The sequence below is a fragment of the Podarcis muralis genome, chromosome 6 (assembly GCF_964188315.1).
Source record: "Podarcis muralis chromosome 6, rPodMur119.hap1.1, whole genome shotgun sequence".
In the NCBI taxonomy this organism is placed as follows: Eukaryota; Metazoa; Chordata; class Lepidosauria; order Squamata; family Lacertidae; genus Podarcis; species Podarcis muralis.
In genome coordinates this window covers 33,696,104-33,713,762 of record NC_135660.1, presented here as the reverse complement: position 1 = coordinate 33,713,762, position 17,659 = coordinate 33,696,104, and the positions used below count along the sequence as shown (strand labels likewise).

The 17,659-nt window shown below is 42.5% G+C and overlaps 1 protein-coding gene across 1 annotated transcript in view; it reads right to left on the bottom strand.

Annotated features, from left to right (window-relative positions):
• The window catches only part of PIK3CB (phosphatidylinositol-4,5-bisphosphate 3-kinase catalytic subunit beta), a 100,354-nt gene extending 83,823 nt beyond the window's left edge, over positions 1–16,531 (bottom strand). Inside the window, exon 1 of the mRNA XM_028731016.2 lies at positions 16,275–16,531. The gene's annotated coding sequence lies outside the window, so the exon portion shown is untranslated. The remainder of the gene's footprint in view (positions 1–16,274) is intronic.
• Positions 16,532–17,659: the final 1,128 nt, after the last annotated feature.

The following is a 17,659-nucleotide window of genomic DNA, read 5'->3' as shown; positions in this document are numbered from 1 at the left end:
AGCCAAGGGATACCCTCAAAGGAGGATTCCTCCTCCAGTGGGAGTGGTGTGCATACATTTACACCTCACACTTTTTAATAGAGTTCATTTTTCAATATGGTTGCCAATAGGTTAAGATGGCATATCATCCCATTGCAATAGACATGGTAACTCCAAAGCTCATGAAACTTTCTACACCAGCAGTGACCAAGTTGCATATAATGTATGCATTTGGTTCCAGGAATGGTCTGGAGGCATATGAGGCCATCACAAATCTGTGGATTTGTACACTTGGAATATTGTGTAAAGTTGTGGTTGCATCCCCTCAAAAAGGACATTGTAGAGCAAGAAAAGGTTCAGAAAGGACAACCAAAAGGGGAGGTGCCTGAACCAAGGGATTCAAGGATCTCCCTTATAAGGAAAGGTTATAACATTTGGGGCTTTTTAGTTTAGAAAATGGAGAATAGGGAATGACAGAGGTGTGTAACATTCTGCATGGTGTGGAGAAAGATTTTTTCCCCCCTTCCCTCTTATAATACTAGAACTGGAACACTCCACTGAAGCTGAAGGTTGGAAGATTTAGGCAGCCAAAAACCCCACTTTGGCTTCACACAGTACATAGTTAAACTGTGGAATATGTAGCAGTGACCACTAGGTTGGCTGGCTTTAAAAGAGGGTTAGACAAACCAATGGAGGATATGATTATCAGTGACAACTTTGCATGATGGCTATGTTCTACCTCATTATTCAAGGCAGTATGTCTCTGAGTATCAGTTGGTAGCAATTGCAGGTATAGGGAGTGCTCTTGCACCCGGGTCCTGCTCACAGCCTTCCCATAGAAACATGGCTAGAGCAGGAAACTGGTCTGCATGGGCAGGATGTTCTTATGTTCATATGAGGGGCTGTAGGCTGCTGTTAATCTGCTTTCATTCTATCAGCTGCACACCAAAAATCTTTGATGAGAAGCATAATAATGGATATAGATGCAAACTCCTTTGCACACAAAGGGCATCTCCTCTTGATTTCTGCTGGTGCAGAGAGAAGATCCAGTTCTAATGTAAAGATGTAGAGGGAAATACATTACCCAAACTCCAGAAACTGAAACATGTGGAAGTTCTCCTTTTTAGTAAAAGCATTAGTCATTACCTTGTATTACTCATTACCCGTTTGCCATAAAAATATCCACAGTATTTTCAGCCTGCCCAGAATGCCACGTGATTTCTTGCACAATGTGCTGAGAACAGAGTGGAAGTGCTGAGGACAATAGTCCGTTAGGGAATCACCTGAAGGAAGTTTATTAATGCGGGGGAACAAGTGTTACATTTGAAACGCCAAACCTAATTCACAGAAAGTGCCCCGTGTCTCCAGAAGAGGAAATGGGTTATTGCACAAATCATGTGAACTCAATCATATACTCATAGTGGCTGTCACGTAGAAATAATAATTTGTGCTTTGTGCTGGAAGTGCAACGGCAGGTGCTATTCAGTTTGTTACTTAAGGTTAATTTTGTTCCTGTTAAAGTCAGCAGGAGGGGTTGCTCAGCAACCAAGCAGAATGAGATGATCTCTAGTTAGGTAGCCCATTGTCTGCCTAGCTGTGTAGTTCTGAGGGATTTTTTTTCTGTGCATGTTTGGCAGAATGTCTCCCTGCTATGTACAAAGTCGGAACTAAGAAAGGCAAAACCCTTTCTCCTCAAATTACTATATGCACTATGTTTGTGCAGTTTTCTCAGTAAAGTGCTATCAAGACTTTCCCATCTGGACTCCATCTACATCATTAATTGACTTTGCTAACACTTTCCTCTCATTGCAAATTACAGGCATGGAAAGGGCCTCTTACCATCTTGCTGGTGAGTGGCGGTTGCAGCCCGATGTGGCGCTGCCTCTCTCCCCTGGATGCGCATTGCCATTTTAGATTGTTTCCCCATCTCCTCCAGCCACCACAGGGGCTCACAGGTTCCCACCTAACCCGTCCTTCAAATGAGCCAATCTGTGGTGGCACCGGGGGGGGGGGGGGCAGGGCAGGGCCATCTATTTGTCCGACCGACCACTCAGTGCAGCATCCAGTCGGATGGGAGCACATCTCCCTTGATGCTCAATCAGGGCCAGTGCAGGGACAAAGGGTTAAATCCCGCTAACCTCAAATCATGCTCCAAATCCAGCTCAGCTATTTCATTAGAATCTTGCATGCCAGGATAAATTACATGACAAACATCATGTTTCATTTGGCCAGAGCAACAGTGCATAGAATATACCATTTTTGTATGTTATTCTCACGAATATCTGCATTTTTATGCACAGTTTACCTAGTGCCTGCATTTTGGACACTTTACTTGGCTGGAGAACTGCATTGCAAAATTTGGAGAAGCGTGAATTGCAAAGGACGGCTGTGTTTCAGTTTGCAGATTGTTTTGGAAAGTGGGAACTAGGTAGATTTTATGTTACTTCAAAGCCAATGAAGCTCATTTCTTAAAGCATACAAACACAAACCAAACAATTCTCCTCCCCCAACCCACCTTGTAAGGTATGTACTGCTCTTTTATCTGAAAAATGCCAGGAATGACAATTTGTCTGGAAGGTTTATTGGATGACTGAGGAGACACATATTCATTCTCACACTCTAACTTGCTTGGACTACTAACAGCAAAGATAATCCTTCTAAAAATACACAGACAGCCCAATCCACAATCCTGTTAACCTAATTACAAATAATGGTACCGAGGTTTTCCCCTTTCCCATCATGTTCTGATTGAGTGAATTTTCAATCTCTTCTCTATCTGTTTTTAAAATCACCCAGAGATCACACCCCATTCCTTCAGTCCAATAGTTTAGCAAATAGACAAAAGTTGAGCCTAAGAACCCTTGTCATTCCATTCCACTTTGACACACTGATCCTAATAGTAATGCATTCTGATCCATATTTCTGGAATTTGTACAAGAGAACATGAATCAGCTCACTCAAGTATACCTGTATGCTTTGCATTCCCCCTATTTCAACAACCAGAAACCCACCTGGCCCCAGAACCCCAATCCCAGCACCAAATTATATTGGATTTTCACAATGAGATGAGCAGGATCTGTTCATGTTAGATGCTTGTAAGTGACATGCTTTGTTTTCACAGAGCACTATGAGATATCAAGATGGGGGCCCTTCCATTGTCAGTCTGCAAGAAGCTCAGCTGTCTTCCAAGATTTTGCCAACCAAGGTTGCTTACGGCTCTGAAATTTCTGCAGCTGATCCTTTCGGTGCTTAAGGGTGTTGTTAGTTTGCATTCTCTTTTCTCTGGCTTTATACATTTTCATTTTTATTATCTAAACTCTGAGGGCCTTTATGAATTTGCGCGGGTAAGTGCCCCTCCCCCAAACAAGTATCAGGTCACAGTTTTCTTTTAAGAAACTCGAAGCAAAGCAGTTTAGTTTTGTATTCTAGCCAGATGGGTTAAAAAAGGTTAATGCACAGATGAGCAGACAAGTCCAAAGCTACTGCTATGCTGGGGGGGGGGGGTGCTGTGGCATGACTACAGCTGGCATAATATGAATCCTGAGCTGCAAAGGGAAAAGCAAAACACTGCCATGAGAACAAAAGGTAACACAGCAACACTGACAGCTTGCCCCAAGGTGTCTCTGTGCGGCTCAGTGGTTAGAGTGTTTGACTAGGACCCTGGAAGACCAGGTTTTAAATCCCCATCCTCACAGGGTAACCATGGGTCACTCACCATCTCTTAGCCTAACCTACCTCACAGGGTTGTTATGAGGGGAAATGAGGTGGGGAAGAATCACATGGGCCACCTTGAGATTCTTGGAGGAAAGATAAGGTATATGGATGTAGTAACAGAAACTCCACAAGCGCCAACCAATCTCACACTGTAGGGAGAACAGGATTTGAACTAAGTGGCGCTGTGGTCTAAACCACAGAGCCTAGGACTTGCCAATCGAATCCCCGCCACAGGGTGAGCTCCCGTTGTTTGGTCCCTGCTCCTGCCAACCTAGCAGTTCGAAAGCACAAAGTGCAAGTAGATAAATAGGTACTGCTCCGGTGGGAAGGTAAACGACATTTCCGTGCGCTGCTCTGGTTCACCAGAAGCAGCTTAGTCATGCTGGCCCCATAACCTGTACGCCGGCTCCCTCAGCCAATAAAGCGAGATGAGTGCCGCAACCCCAGAGTCGGCCACGACTGGAACTAATGGTCAGGGGTACCTTTACCTTTACCTATTCCTTTCCTACTAAGACTCTGTCCAGCTTTTCCTTTTGCACTCTTGGAGCGCCACAAGGGTAGGGTTGCTATATGTCCAGAATTTCCTGGACATAGCCGGAATACTGCAGTCAGAAGCAGTGTCCAGGCAGAAATCGCAGAAATTCCGGGCGTATGGCAACCCATGTCGGTAGTATTGTTTTGGGCTTTCCTTAAAAACAATAACTCTGCCCGAAAAGAAAAGAAAAGAGAAGAAAAAAGCTCAACAACTTTTGTGTCTGGATTTTCACTTTTGAAATATGGCAACCCTATGCATAGGATAAAGCGTCTAAGAGATTAGGGTGCCCCCCCCCGCCCCCGGTTACATGAAAGCTCTGTTGCTGTCGGTGACCTCTGTGGAGTGAAAAGGCTAAACTGCTATTCTGAAGCATATTTTGGGTGTTAGGTATATATGCCTGTTTACATAAAGATGTGGTTTGAATGGATATATGTGTGTGTGTGTGTGTGTGTGTGAGAGAGAGAGAGAGAGAGAGAGAGAGAGAGAGAGAGAGAGCGCTCGAATAGGAGGAGGAGGTATAGTGGGCCAATCAACCAGTGACACGCAGTCTCTACCTCCAATGGTTAGCCAGGAGAGAATGCAGCCACTGGGCTGGAAAAGGTTCTGTACTCTTAGCCTAACTTCCCCTGGCACTGGGACCTTGCTACTCAGTCCTATGATCAGGGAACCTGGCATCTGATCCTATGAGCTGCTGTCTCATGATGCCAGAGCTGACCACAAGCCATTCTTCCCCAAGATGGAGAGCTAAAATTATCATACAGCAGTACAGTGAGCACTTTGTTGTTGCTAGAGCAGCGAGAGGAATAGACTATTGAGGTGTTTGAGGCAGCTGTTCTTTCGTTGCAGCCTTTTCCTGCTTTCTATTCTCTGTGATAAACTTCCCTTTGTTTCTTCCAGCTGCACAACTGAGGGAGAAGGACACCAATAAAGAACGGCTCAACTGACATCCGCACCAGACTGTAAATGCAGGTGTCGGACAAACGAATTTCAGGCTTTGATTACCGAGAGCAGATGATGTCCCTAGAGATTAGCAGCTCTTAGCAGTATTGGTTTTTTGCTAACACAGTTAACTGCAAAGTTTACTGCAAAGTATCTGGTGGAACAACATTGCAATAGACAGTTTTAATACCTGCATAAGAATATATTGATTTAAAACCAATAATCAAATAAGCAGAGATGAAAAGCTTAATCTCTTTGTTCAACTGGGATGCCTGTTCAGGTAACACAAGTAAGACCAATGATGCAAACGTGCTGTAAGGAAGGCCTGTGTGCTTTTGTATATAAAGGGCTGCTTAGAAGTGCACAAAAATCCTGCAATCAATTTATTTCATTTTTAAATGAATAATACTTCTCTTCAGTTCTATAAATTCAATACCGCTTATAGTCACCGTGCTACACATAACAATAAATGTGTGGGGGAAATGAAGCAGTTTTACAAGCTTGCCCATGATGGCACTGCCCTAAAGCTGCTCTCTGTACATGCCCAGTGCCATTTTGCCACCATGCCTTCCAACACCACCAAAAATAATTTAAAAATTCAAATGAACTTGCTCAAGCCTCTTATAGTGTGGCTACATAAGCTCCATCAATATTAGCACCTGTCTTAATTCAGAGGGAGGTGATTGCAAAGAGAAGATAAGGCATATTAGATTACTCTAATATACAACCACCAGCTGTGGAGTGTAGGTTTTTTAAAGCCTTGCACAGCATTAGTTTGCTTACCTGCATGAACCATTCTTCTTAGATATATTATCTTAACTGCCCTGGTAACTGGTTGAAGAGCAAGGGCTAGATTTGTAAAATAAAATAATCCCTAGCACAGAGTACAGAAATAAGATACAAGCTTATTTCTTGCACATGGTCACTTATTTCTCTCCTTCTGCTACTGCCTTGATATACTGCTGCTCTGAAGTATTAATGAACTAAGGTTAAGTAGGAAGGGAAGCAGAATCAATAATAATTGCATCCCATTGATTTAATAATTATTTAATATCACTAGGGAGCATTTAGTTCTGTTCTGTAGTTTCCTCATTAGATTAAGTGCTGTTACTGGGATGCCTTGCTGGATCTCATCCCCTGTCTTAGAAGTACAGTGGTACCTCAGGTTAAGTACTTGATTCGTTCCAGAGGTCCATTCTTAACCTGAAACTGTTCTTAACCTGAAGCACCACTTTAGCTAATGGGGCCTCCTGCTGCCGCTACACGATTTCTGTTCTCATCCTGAAGCAAAGTTCTCAACCTGAGGTAATATTTCTGGGTTAGCAGAGTCTGTAACCTGAAGTGTATGTAGCCTGAAGCGTATGTAACCCGAGGTACCGCTGTATTAAATACCTTGCTTATACATGTGATCAGCACTGGGTCCCCTGTTGTCAGAACTCCCAAGGTTTCCAATAATGTTCTGGTCTAGTCCAGCCACTCTTAGTAGGTATATAGGCAATGTCCAATATATTGATGTTCAGCTACAAAAAAGGCTACTTTTTGCATTGAACTAAGTAGCACCACAACAGCAGCTGTAGCAGCTTAAACAAGGAGGGAAGCTATTATTGCCTTTAAAAAGTGCCAGTCAATAATGTTATTGCTTTTCTCCCACTTTCCTGCATCTATTTTTAAAGCTGCTGTGCCGCTCTCCCTTCCAGTTACTGATTGATCTCATTAAAATATGGAGCACTCTTACCTACTCTCTTTGGCAATGTATCAGAGAGAACTTGGATGTCTCGATTTCTCCATCTCCCTCCTTTCAACTTTTACATTAGCTCTGCTAACAAAACAAACTGCCTAACAGGTGACTCATTCCAATGGGAGTGCTTTCAAATGTTGGAGAAGCGATATTCAGGAAGCTGAACCAATCCCTCACTTCCTAATCCATCACTTTCACGTTTCCTCCCCATGATTTATTGTATAGGCTGGATATGAATTCCCCTTGTTGCTTTTACAACACAGTGCATTCATCCCAGCACTTGTGATGATCCTGACCATTCATGTACACAAGCACACCCTTCAATATTGTCATGAATGCCTAGCAGTAATTGCTATTTTAAGTATACATGGTTGCTATTGTTATACTAGCTGCTTTGAAAAAATACATTGCTTTTATTTTCCATGTAAGACTACGTACAGGTTTCCACTGGAATTTGTTGCCTCCCATTACTAGTATTTTCTGTGGGAGTGTTCAATTAGATGCCAAGTTCCTGCTGTGTTTTTAAATAGAGTATTTTGCTGTTCTGACATGCAGAGAGCATTATGCAATGACACACCCTCCCACTCATCACATCTGCTCAGAGTCATAGTATCTGTATATGTAGGAGGCACAACAGTCTGTGTTTACTGCTATTTATTTCTGGTAGCCTTCAAAAAGGCAGCATGATTAAATTTCCACCTTTCCTGGGCAACAACCGACCTGTGTGCTAAATTGTACATTGGGCATCCCGAATATGTAAGGAAGTCAATCCCAATTGTTGGGAGGGGATGCGCAGTCAAAGGTACATATTTCCATATGTGGTAGTGTTGTGACATCATCAAACCCTTCTGAACGCTGTCTTCAAAGAAATAAGCTTGATATACAACAAAATGATTGAAATGTCCCCTGCACTAGCATTACCTGGGTTTAGGATCCCATCTGCTTATGATTATCCTAAAGATGACCTTTTAGCCTTTCTATTGACTGCTGCGCATATGGAGATAGCCAGGTGTTGGAAAACCGGTGAGGGGCTTTAACTTTGATTCTTGGCATAAGTAATTTTATCATGACAAGTTACTTGTCTACTGTTGTAACAATTGTTTTCTCAAAATTTGTCTTCTGTACCATGAAAATAAATAAAAACAGTATTTTTTATTTTTTTAAAAAAATTCAGTAAATTAACACTTCCAAGGCTGGGAGTAAACACTGGCCTCGGCCCAATATACCTAAAGGAGCGTCTCCACCCGCATTGTTCAGCCTGGATGCTGAGGTCCAGCTCCAAGGGCCTTCCCTCACTGCGAGAAGTGAAGTTACAGAGAACCAGGCAGAGGGTCTTCTCGGTAGTGGCACCCACCCTGTGGAACTCCCTCCCATCAGATGTCAAGGAAATAAACAACTATCTGACTTTTAGAGGACACCTGAAGGCAGCCCTGTTTAGGGAAGTTTTTGATGTTTGATGTTTTAAATATTCTGTTGGGAGCCACCTAGAGTGGCTGGGGAAATAAACTATTATTATTATTATTATTATTATTATTATTATTATTATTATTTCAGCATTTCATAAAACACCTTGATTTGGCTTGGACCAATTTAAGGGCTGTTAGATTGGGTTCAGAAGTCTGGGTGTGCTTGGTTCCACCACCCCCATTCACTATCAAGAAATTTAATAAAATGCCGTAGTCATTGCAACGTCCTATATTAGATGCTGTATGTTTTTAATGGACAAACCACGGTTTAGGAACCCCTGCTCTGAAGCATTTGCAACTGCTGCTCCAATTTTGTTAACGACAGTGCTAAGCAGCACTAGATGCCGAATGACCCTCTGAGTAACCTACAAGACAGAAGGTTGACAAATCCTATTGTAAGACAAAACATGGTACATTTGCTACCAGCAGATGAGGAAATAGCTACCAAGCCAGAAAGCAGAAGAGGCCTATTGAGGTTCTGCTTGAGGGCTTTCAGGGGCAAGAATGCTGGACTGCATAAACCTAGGGTCTGATCCTGCAGGCAGTCTCTTCCTATGATCACCAAGAACCTAGGGTCACCCACCTAAGAGATCTGGGAATCTCCAGAACCATTTCAAAAGCACAAGTGATTTCATTGTTATCACTGCCATATATGGTCTCTGCCAGAGCTGCAGTGTTTCCTCAGATTTGTTCCAATTTAGAGTTTGTTATGTATGTGTGTTACCTGCGGTAACATCAGCCAAGAAGCAGGGCAAGCCTATTCAAAGCTGCAGCATTCCACTCTATAACCAATGCAAGCAAAGCTGCTAGACCGAAGCACTGACGTAACTCCGCTAAAGCAGAACAGGAATTGCCCTAAAGTATTCCATGGAGATCTAACTCTTATTGCAATTTGCAACAGGAGTGTTATTGTTTAACTCCATATTTAAATATTACATTTTAAACCCACACTAACTTTGCCCTTCTTCTGTGACTTTAAAAATGGGTTGCTTTCAGCCACAGCCATTCTCGCTTTCCTTTAAATCAGTACCAATCTGAAGCTAAGGAGAGGTGTTCCAACTGGTCTTCAGTTAAAGAAAAAGCACTGAGCTCTTTCCACTCCCCCCTTGCATCTCTTTGCCTGAATTCTGCTGGTAGCTGTCAACATAGTTAATGTTCTGAAGCTGAGGTTTAAAAGGGCTGAGCTTATTCAGCAGTAATTTTGCTACCCACATCCCCTTTGTTTTGCGAGCCTCAAGTATGAGGAAAGGGGAACCTTTCATGTGTAGGCAACAAGATATAATAGGAGAGAGAGACATCCTTGAAGATAACCTGGAAGAAATAGGAGAAATTGCTTGCATTGGACCACAACATTGTCTATTTAGAGAGCCAATGAGGTGATGTTCCTGGATAACAGGATTTGCATACCCACACAGCCAAGAAGCTCACTGGGTGACCTTGGGCCAGTCACTGTCTCTCAGCCTGGCCTACCTCACAGGGTTGTTGTGAGGCGATAGCCATATACACCATCTTGAGCTCCCCGGCAGGCAGGCGGGGGGAGGTGGTAGATAGATGTAATAAATAAAGACATATGAATTCATGGATATGGGTGAGAACATAGCAACCCTTGTGCCCCCTCCTGAACCAAACTCCACACCAAGCTTAACAATGCTCCACATCTATACTAGATCTCTTCCCCTCTACCACCTGTGATTAACCCAGGGTAGAAATGAGGTGAGATGGAGAATGAAAGACATTAGGGGGCTGGGGAGGAAGGTAAGGTGCCAGATATCTTAAAAAGATGACATTGAACGCATGTCATCTACAAGTGAAATATTCTCAGAGTCAAGAGTGGATTTCATGTTCTTTATTCAGCTCATAGTAGTGAGGAATGAAAGTTCCCCCCAAATATCTGCTTTATATACATTATTTACACAATGGGTCGCATGCGATTGGCTAATTCTGGGATTCTCCCGTAGGCCAATCAGGTTGCGGATTCACTTCCACCTGGAGCTGGATAGGGTGGCTCCTGCGGACCAATCATACTGCTGCATTGTTCTAGGACCAATCAGACTGCTGCATTCTGAATCCTATTTTTCTAGGACCAATTCGACTGCTGCATTTTGGATCCTATTGTTCTAGGACCAATCAGACTGCTGCATTTTTGGATCCTATTCAACTCAGTACATAGCATACAAGTATCAATAGTGTGGCAGCATATAAAAGTTTTCTACAATAATCATCACCACCACCACCACATTATTCTATGTGCTGTTCTTTAAAACTTATGCTGGGATGCAAATACGCCTAGAACTGAAAACTATGATACTTTAAATGTTGGTTCTGCTCAAGGAGGAAACACAGTGATGGGCTGATGTCACCAAGTTGCTCTCTAATTCAGTATAATAGGCATGTGGTAAAAGTCTGCATGTTATTATTTACTAAAACCACAGAGGTCACAAAAGGGATAAGCATCCCCATCAAATACTGGGGGAGGGAGGAGGAGGAGGGATGGAGCCAAAGAAGGTGCATTTATGAGCATACAAGTGGTGGAAATGTGGGTTTCAAAAATCATTTATCACTGCTGCTAGTTGTATAGCATGCTGCCAGGCATTTCCATTTTCAGCATTGCTGCCTTGTACATTAAGATGATGGTAGCTCTTTTTAAACATGTTCGAGGCTATGAAGGATGTGGGAAAGGATTGGATGGAACCTAAATAAACAGTGAAAACAGGATAGCAGGAAGATCAAAATAGAAGGCATATCAATTCATCCTTACAAGGTGAGAGTGAATAACATTCCAGCAAATTCAGGTTGCACAATCAAAATTGATTTGGAGTTCTCGTACAGCAACACCCCTACCCAAAGTATCAGACTTTTTGATATAAGGAAAGCGACAGGAAAATGCAATGGAAAGTGAAGGGTAACAGTATCTTGATGCAACATAGTATAATCTCCCTGCAAACAAACCAGAATGAATGCTCAATAAACACCTAATTGCCCTTCAAACAAATCAAGGTGAATATCCATTCCATCTTGTTGCCTGGAAGGACCCTTTGGTATTCAGTATTGCTTGAAACATCAGTGTGCACCATGCCAAATATTTACCAGACCCGTACACTAAATATAGTAAGCAATAAACGCAAAATAGCAGGTCAGCCCAAGAAGACATGGCCCAGAAATGTGGCTTATTCATTACATAAAATGCATCAATGAAATATTCACCAGTTGACAAATGGAATGCCACAATCAAAGATAGCATGAATAAGGCAGTCATTGGAAAGGTCATTGAAGTGGGTGGTTGTGACTGGGATGATGCCTTGGTCTTCCCTGTACCTGTTACACTGCCAATATTATTATAGGTATTTCCAGTTTTATTCTTTCCATCTAAATGCAGCAAAAAAACAACAACAGTTCAGGAGGTTGGTAGGAGGGAATCTGCTGAAGCAGGAGATGGTGTGCCCTGTGCATATTTTCCAGCTCTATGTAGGTGTGGACAGCACTTGTACCAGGAAGTTAGTCCTACCAAGAAAGATAGGGATCTGCCACTTTCTCGCCTCCCACACAGAAAATGATGCAGAGGGGCAGAACACGTACTAGTAGACACAACAAAGAGGAGGTAGAGTTTTAAGAGCTGTGTCATGTCTGATTGTTTCTTTCCTCCTGTCAAAACTCCTACACGTGTGTGTGTGTGTATGTGTGGACAAACACAAATACAACACCCACATCCCGAGAATAAGACACTGACATTTATCAAGTGCTTTTAATACCCTTCTATTTTAATCTAGGACTCCTCACCAAAATCCTTTTATAAGTACTCTGATTCCTTGCAAGGATCTTTACTTCACAATGCGATATCCTGCAAGCCCCCCAAATAATCTGGATAAATTTCTAATATTGGTTGTATAACCCGTTGGGTTCCCAGATATTGTTGGACTAGGTAAAGGTAAAGGGACCCCTGACCATTAGGTCCAGTCGTGGCCGATTCTGGGGTTGCGGCGCTCATCTCGCTTTATTGGCCGAGGGAGCCAGCATACAGCTTCCAGGTCATGTGGCCAGCATGACTAAGCCACTTCTGGCAAACCAGAGCAGCGCACGGAAACGCCGTTTACCTTCCCGCCAGAGCGGTACCTATTTATCTACTTACACTTTGACACGCTTTCAAACTGCTAGGTTGGCGGGAGCAGGGACCAAGCAACAGGAGCTCCCCCCGTCGTGGGGATTCGAACCGCCAACCTTCTGATCGGCAAGTCCTAGGCTCTGTGGTTTAACCCACAGCGCCACCTGCGTCCCTCTATTGTTGGACTACATCTGGCATAATCTGTGACTATCAGCGAAGATGGCTGCAGAGGATGGGAATTGTAGTTCAACAACATCTTGGGACCCAAGGCTGAAGAACACTGATCTAGAAAGCCGCTGAGTTTCCCTATTCTAACTCTGTGGAATTGAATGGGGAGTTTGGTAGGGTATGGATTATCCAAGCAGTATTTATTTACTGCTTTTTAATTTTTGACTTTCATCCAAAGGCTCCTGAGGTGGTTTACAGTTTCCATATTAAAACAGTGAAACCATTCATAAAACGAAAAATCAATAGACTAGTAACAGCAACAGACAAATCAACTTCAGCTGATCCACCATGCATCGTAAGTGATATGCCTATAAGGTAAAAAGGTAAAGGTAAAAGACCCCTGGACGGTTAAGTTCTGTCAAAGGCAACTATGGAGTGCGGCACTCATCTCATTTTTAGGCCGAGGGAGCCACTGTTTGTCCACAGACAGCTTTCTGGATCATGTGGCCAGCATGACTAAACAGCTTGTGGCACAACGGAACACCGTGACAGAAGCCAGAGTGCACAGAAACACCATTTACCTTCCCGTCACAGCGATACCTATTTATCTACTTGTACTGGTGGGCTTTCGAACTACTAGGTTGGCAGGAGCTGGGACAGAGCAATGGGAGCTCACTCTGTCATGGGGATTCGAACCGCTGACCTTCTGATTGGCAAACCTAAGAGGCTCAGTGGTTTAGACCACAGCACCACCCACGTCCCAGTTACGCCTATATGGCCTTGAGCACCTCTCTAGGGCCAAAGTTTTAACACTACATTACATTTCTAACAGATACACAGAACAACCCTGAAAGATAGAAACAAACAGTGGGAACTGGACAAGATTTCCTGGTAGACCGAAACCATCGAAGGGAAAATCCAGTCTCTCCACAGGGAGGATGCGTAAAATGTGACAGGTATGTGATGATTCATATGAGTGAGGAAGACGGGAACATTGTGCCAGGTACACCAGGACTTTTAAAGAGATAGCATTTTGGGCTTTCTCTACAGGTGGGTCATGAGGTCTTGTGAACAGAGAACAATAGTAACATGATTCAAGGAGAGGCAGCGAGAGAGCGAGAGCGAGAGACAGCTGCAGACTGGGAGGCACCTTTCTGATTTCACATCTCTCTCTCTCTCTCTCTCTCTCTCTCTCTCTCTCTCTCTCTCTGGGAACCTGAATGCAATTACTGTGCTATGCTGTCCATCTTCACCTATTCTCCACTGGTATATTTATAAACTCAAATATTACAGAATCAATCAATAAAAAAATACAGAAATGCTATTCTGTCCATAGCAATTTTTGCTCCAGAAGGAAACCAAACCAGTTAGCACTGGCCTTGGAGGCTGTTCTTGCATGAAGAGGCAGGGAGTGCATTAACAGTATGAAGGGCACCTTAGAATACATTTGCATGCAGACCAGAATGGCTTACATAAAAAAATATACATGACGTTTTATTTATTTTATTGATAATAAGATTAATCTATTGCTTGATTGCAAATACCCAAGAAGCAAACCTCCAAGTGGTTTACAACAATATACAGTAGCACGTTACCAACATTTACAGTTTTATGGGGTGTATATCCTGCTGAACCCAATATGTGAGATTCAAGGGATTTTCCAGATGCTGTAACTTACTTAATGGGGAACTGTGCAGCTGTTACTAAAACCACACCATTTCATCCATCAAGCATTTTCATGGCAGGGAAAATCACAGATTTCTCAACTATCAAACTACTGAGCCAAGTTGCTAGTAAACTGCAGCAAGTCGTTCCTCTAGTACTGAATGCATTGAGCTATAACATCACTGCAAGTCCGTGCCATGATCATTTTTAAACTGCTTTTCTCCCTCCCACTTTGGAGAGGGTGCATTCACATTTTCAGTACCCAAAATGCACACTTCCTACAATTAAAAACAAAGCAAAAACACAAGGCTGGTACTGTTGCCACAATGCCCCTTGTAGCAAGAGTGCTCCATGTACTTTTAATTACATGAAGATACAGCAGCTATTTTGTGACTGGTGTCCCCAGCACTCTTTCAAAATTCAAAATGTGCTCACTGGCCAAAAAGGTTGGCCACCCCTGAGATACATTATCCCGGAAGGTCTTGTACGGCAAGACTAGCAACAAGAAAAACATTGAATTAAGTGACTCAGCCATTGGGTTGTGTATCAATGGCCTAGTTTGCAATTCACACTAAGGCTGCATTCGGGCAGTGCTTTATTCCATTTCCCTGGCATTTCCTTACTGATTCATTTCCACATTTTGTCTGACCTTTCACACAATGTGAAACCCACTTCTGGAAACTCGATGGAAGTTTTGCACTCCCTTTCATGTTAATTGTTTCCAGAAAAAAATGCATTTGCAACCCTGTTGACACAGAAAATCACAGGAGTTTTGCTTTGTAATTTCACATGATGAAATTTGGAGCAGTATCCTGGCATACAGTTCTTTCCCACCATTTAACATTTATCATGGCATGGCACTATTTCAGTCAAAAGCCACAGGTACTGCAGTGTAAAAGGAATGTTAGAAATTGGGACAGAAGCCAGTGAACCTAACAGGATAAAACCCATGCCTGAATGCAGCCTTAGTCAAACCTTGGCTTAGAGTGAATGCCTAAGAACAAACCTTGGTTACAATTTACAGTTAGTCTGGAGAGAGCTCAGTCACAAGCCTGGGTTCAGGCAACAGGCTATCAATGCCCAATCTTTGAACTTCACCCCTCCTAAAACAAAAGTAACACAGCTGTTTGATACCTAATGGTTACCCAAAGTGTAACTTTCTCTCTAATGTTTAACAGATATTTTGTTAGGATTCTGGTTAACAATTTGATCAGGTATAGCCTTCTGTATAGAAATGTCACAGTGTACCCCTTGCATTTTTTAGCTTTCACTGTTTACTACAAGAGTTCCCCCCCTCTCAAAGTGTGTGCATCCACACCTACCAACTATTTATGCGTCTGTTGTGTGTGCCACAGTCCATGAAAAATAAAATTGGTTAGTCTTTAAAGTGCCACAAAACTATTATTAGTTCTTCTTCACTGAGTTTGCCTTGTTCTTTTCTCGGTATTATTCTTCCTGTTGCACATCAAAAAATCATAGTATTAATATCTTTGCCCACCTTATTTCTCTTATAGTAGTAGTAGTAGTAGTAGTAGTAGTAGTAATAATAATAATAATAATAATAATAATAATAATTTATTATTTGTACCCCGCCCATCTGGCTGGGTTTCCCCAGCCACTCTGGGCGGCTTCCAACAAAGATGAAAAATAAACTAAAATGTCACATATTCAAAACTTCCCTGAACAGGGCTGCCTTAAGATGTCTTCTGAATGTCAGGTAGTTGTTTATCATTTTGACCTCTGATGGGAGGGCGTTCCACAGGGCGGGCGCCACTATATTTATAGAAATATGTAATCTTTCTCTAAATTTCACCTGTGCAGGTTTGTAATTTCCAGTAGAAGAAGCTGAAAGGGACAAGGGCACAGAGTACAACACACATGACACAATACTTCATAAAGAGAGGGGCAGTTGTTAATAAATGGCATTGGTCTGTTAATAAAGAAAAAACAATAAAGAATTTAAGTTCCTACCTTTGTCCAGGTTCTGATTCTTTAGGTTTCTTCTTCTGGGTTCTCTGGTGAGGTTTCCATTAACACGAGTAAGCCGCAGAGAGGCATGTCATTCTTCCTATAAAGTCATGATTGCTGTACTTTTTTTTTCTTTTCAGCTCTTTTGCTGTATATCTGTTCGGAATACAGAAGAAGAAAATGGGGCTGGGGCTTCACCATACAGGTTTGTGTGAAACAGAAACAAAAGCGCTGTTAGGAACCCTGAATCCCTGATACAAACACTCAAAACAGTCATCGATCGGAGACTGAAAGGGAATAGAAAACCCCTCCTCTTTCCCTGCCTGGAGGAGGGCAGTGGCAAAGGACAGCAAAGAAATAGTTTAGCTGCTTCGATGAGTAGAAAGGTAAGAATGCTGGATGAATAGTTTTAGCAACTGAGCTGTGCCTGAAAGATATGCAGAGATCTATGAGCGCAGTCATCCGTTTGAAGATTGCCCTAAAGGCACAGAAGCAAAATAAAGATGCAGCATTACTTTAGACCAAAACATGCTCTCTAAAAATAACTGCCCAGGACCTCTGGATGTAAACAACGGATTATGGGATGCTTACTCATGGGCAAGTGCCATTCACACAGACAAAAAAAAAAGTTTATTTAGAGTGCAAGAGCAGAAGGCTATAGTCATCCTACAATACCACACTGACTCACTCCTTCTATTATTACCTCAGCTTGGACAGGGAGATCTTAGACAAATGAATGTATTTACTCTGTACATCTGTACTCCATCCTTCAATACATCTATTTCAATGCACGGCAGCTAACAGAGCTACAATGCAGCAAGAACTTTAAAGCAACAATGAAAACAGAAAAAAGAACAAAATGGCAGATGTAAAAGCATCACAGACTTTAAGAGTGAGAAACCCTGAGGCGGCGGGGGGTGGGGGAGGCAGAATCTTTGCTTATCAAGGTATTCTATTGCATTTTGTCTTCCATTTTATTTATTTAAGCCATTTATATTCCTCCGTTCCTCAAAAGACCTCAAGGCAGATACAAAGCTTTAGAATGCAAAGATCAAAACATGGAAGTCACAATACATAAATCAGTCTAAATGTGCTTTTCAAAATAACTTCACCATATTACATAGATCAAAGGTCTCATTATCAAGAGGACTGAAAGAGGAGGACAAGCTTCAGCTAATGCCAAAAGTTAGACAATGTTGATACCAGACAAACTTGGGGGGGGGGGAGGTAGAATAATGTTCCAAATCTGAGGCACCATTGCCATCCCACCTTGGGACCCCAGGCTTCATATCCTGCCTTTCTGCAGAATTAGGCTCCAAGTCTTCAGGAAGATCTTCAGCCCAAAGATAGCTGGTGCGAGCCAAACCTCTGGGTGGCGGCGGTGGAGT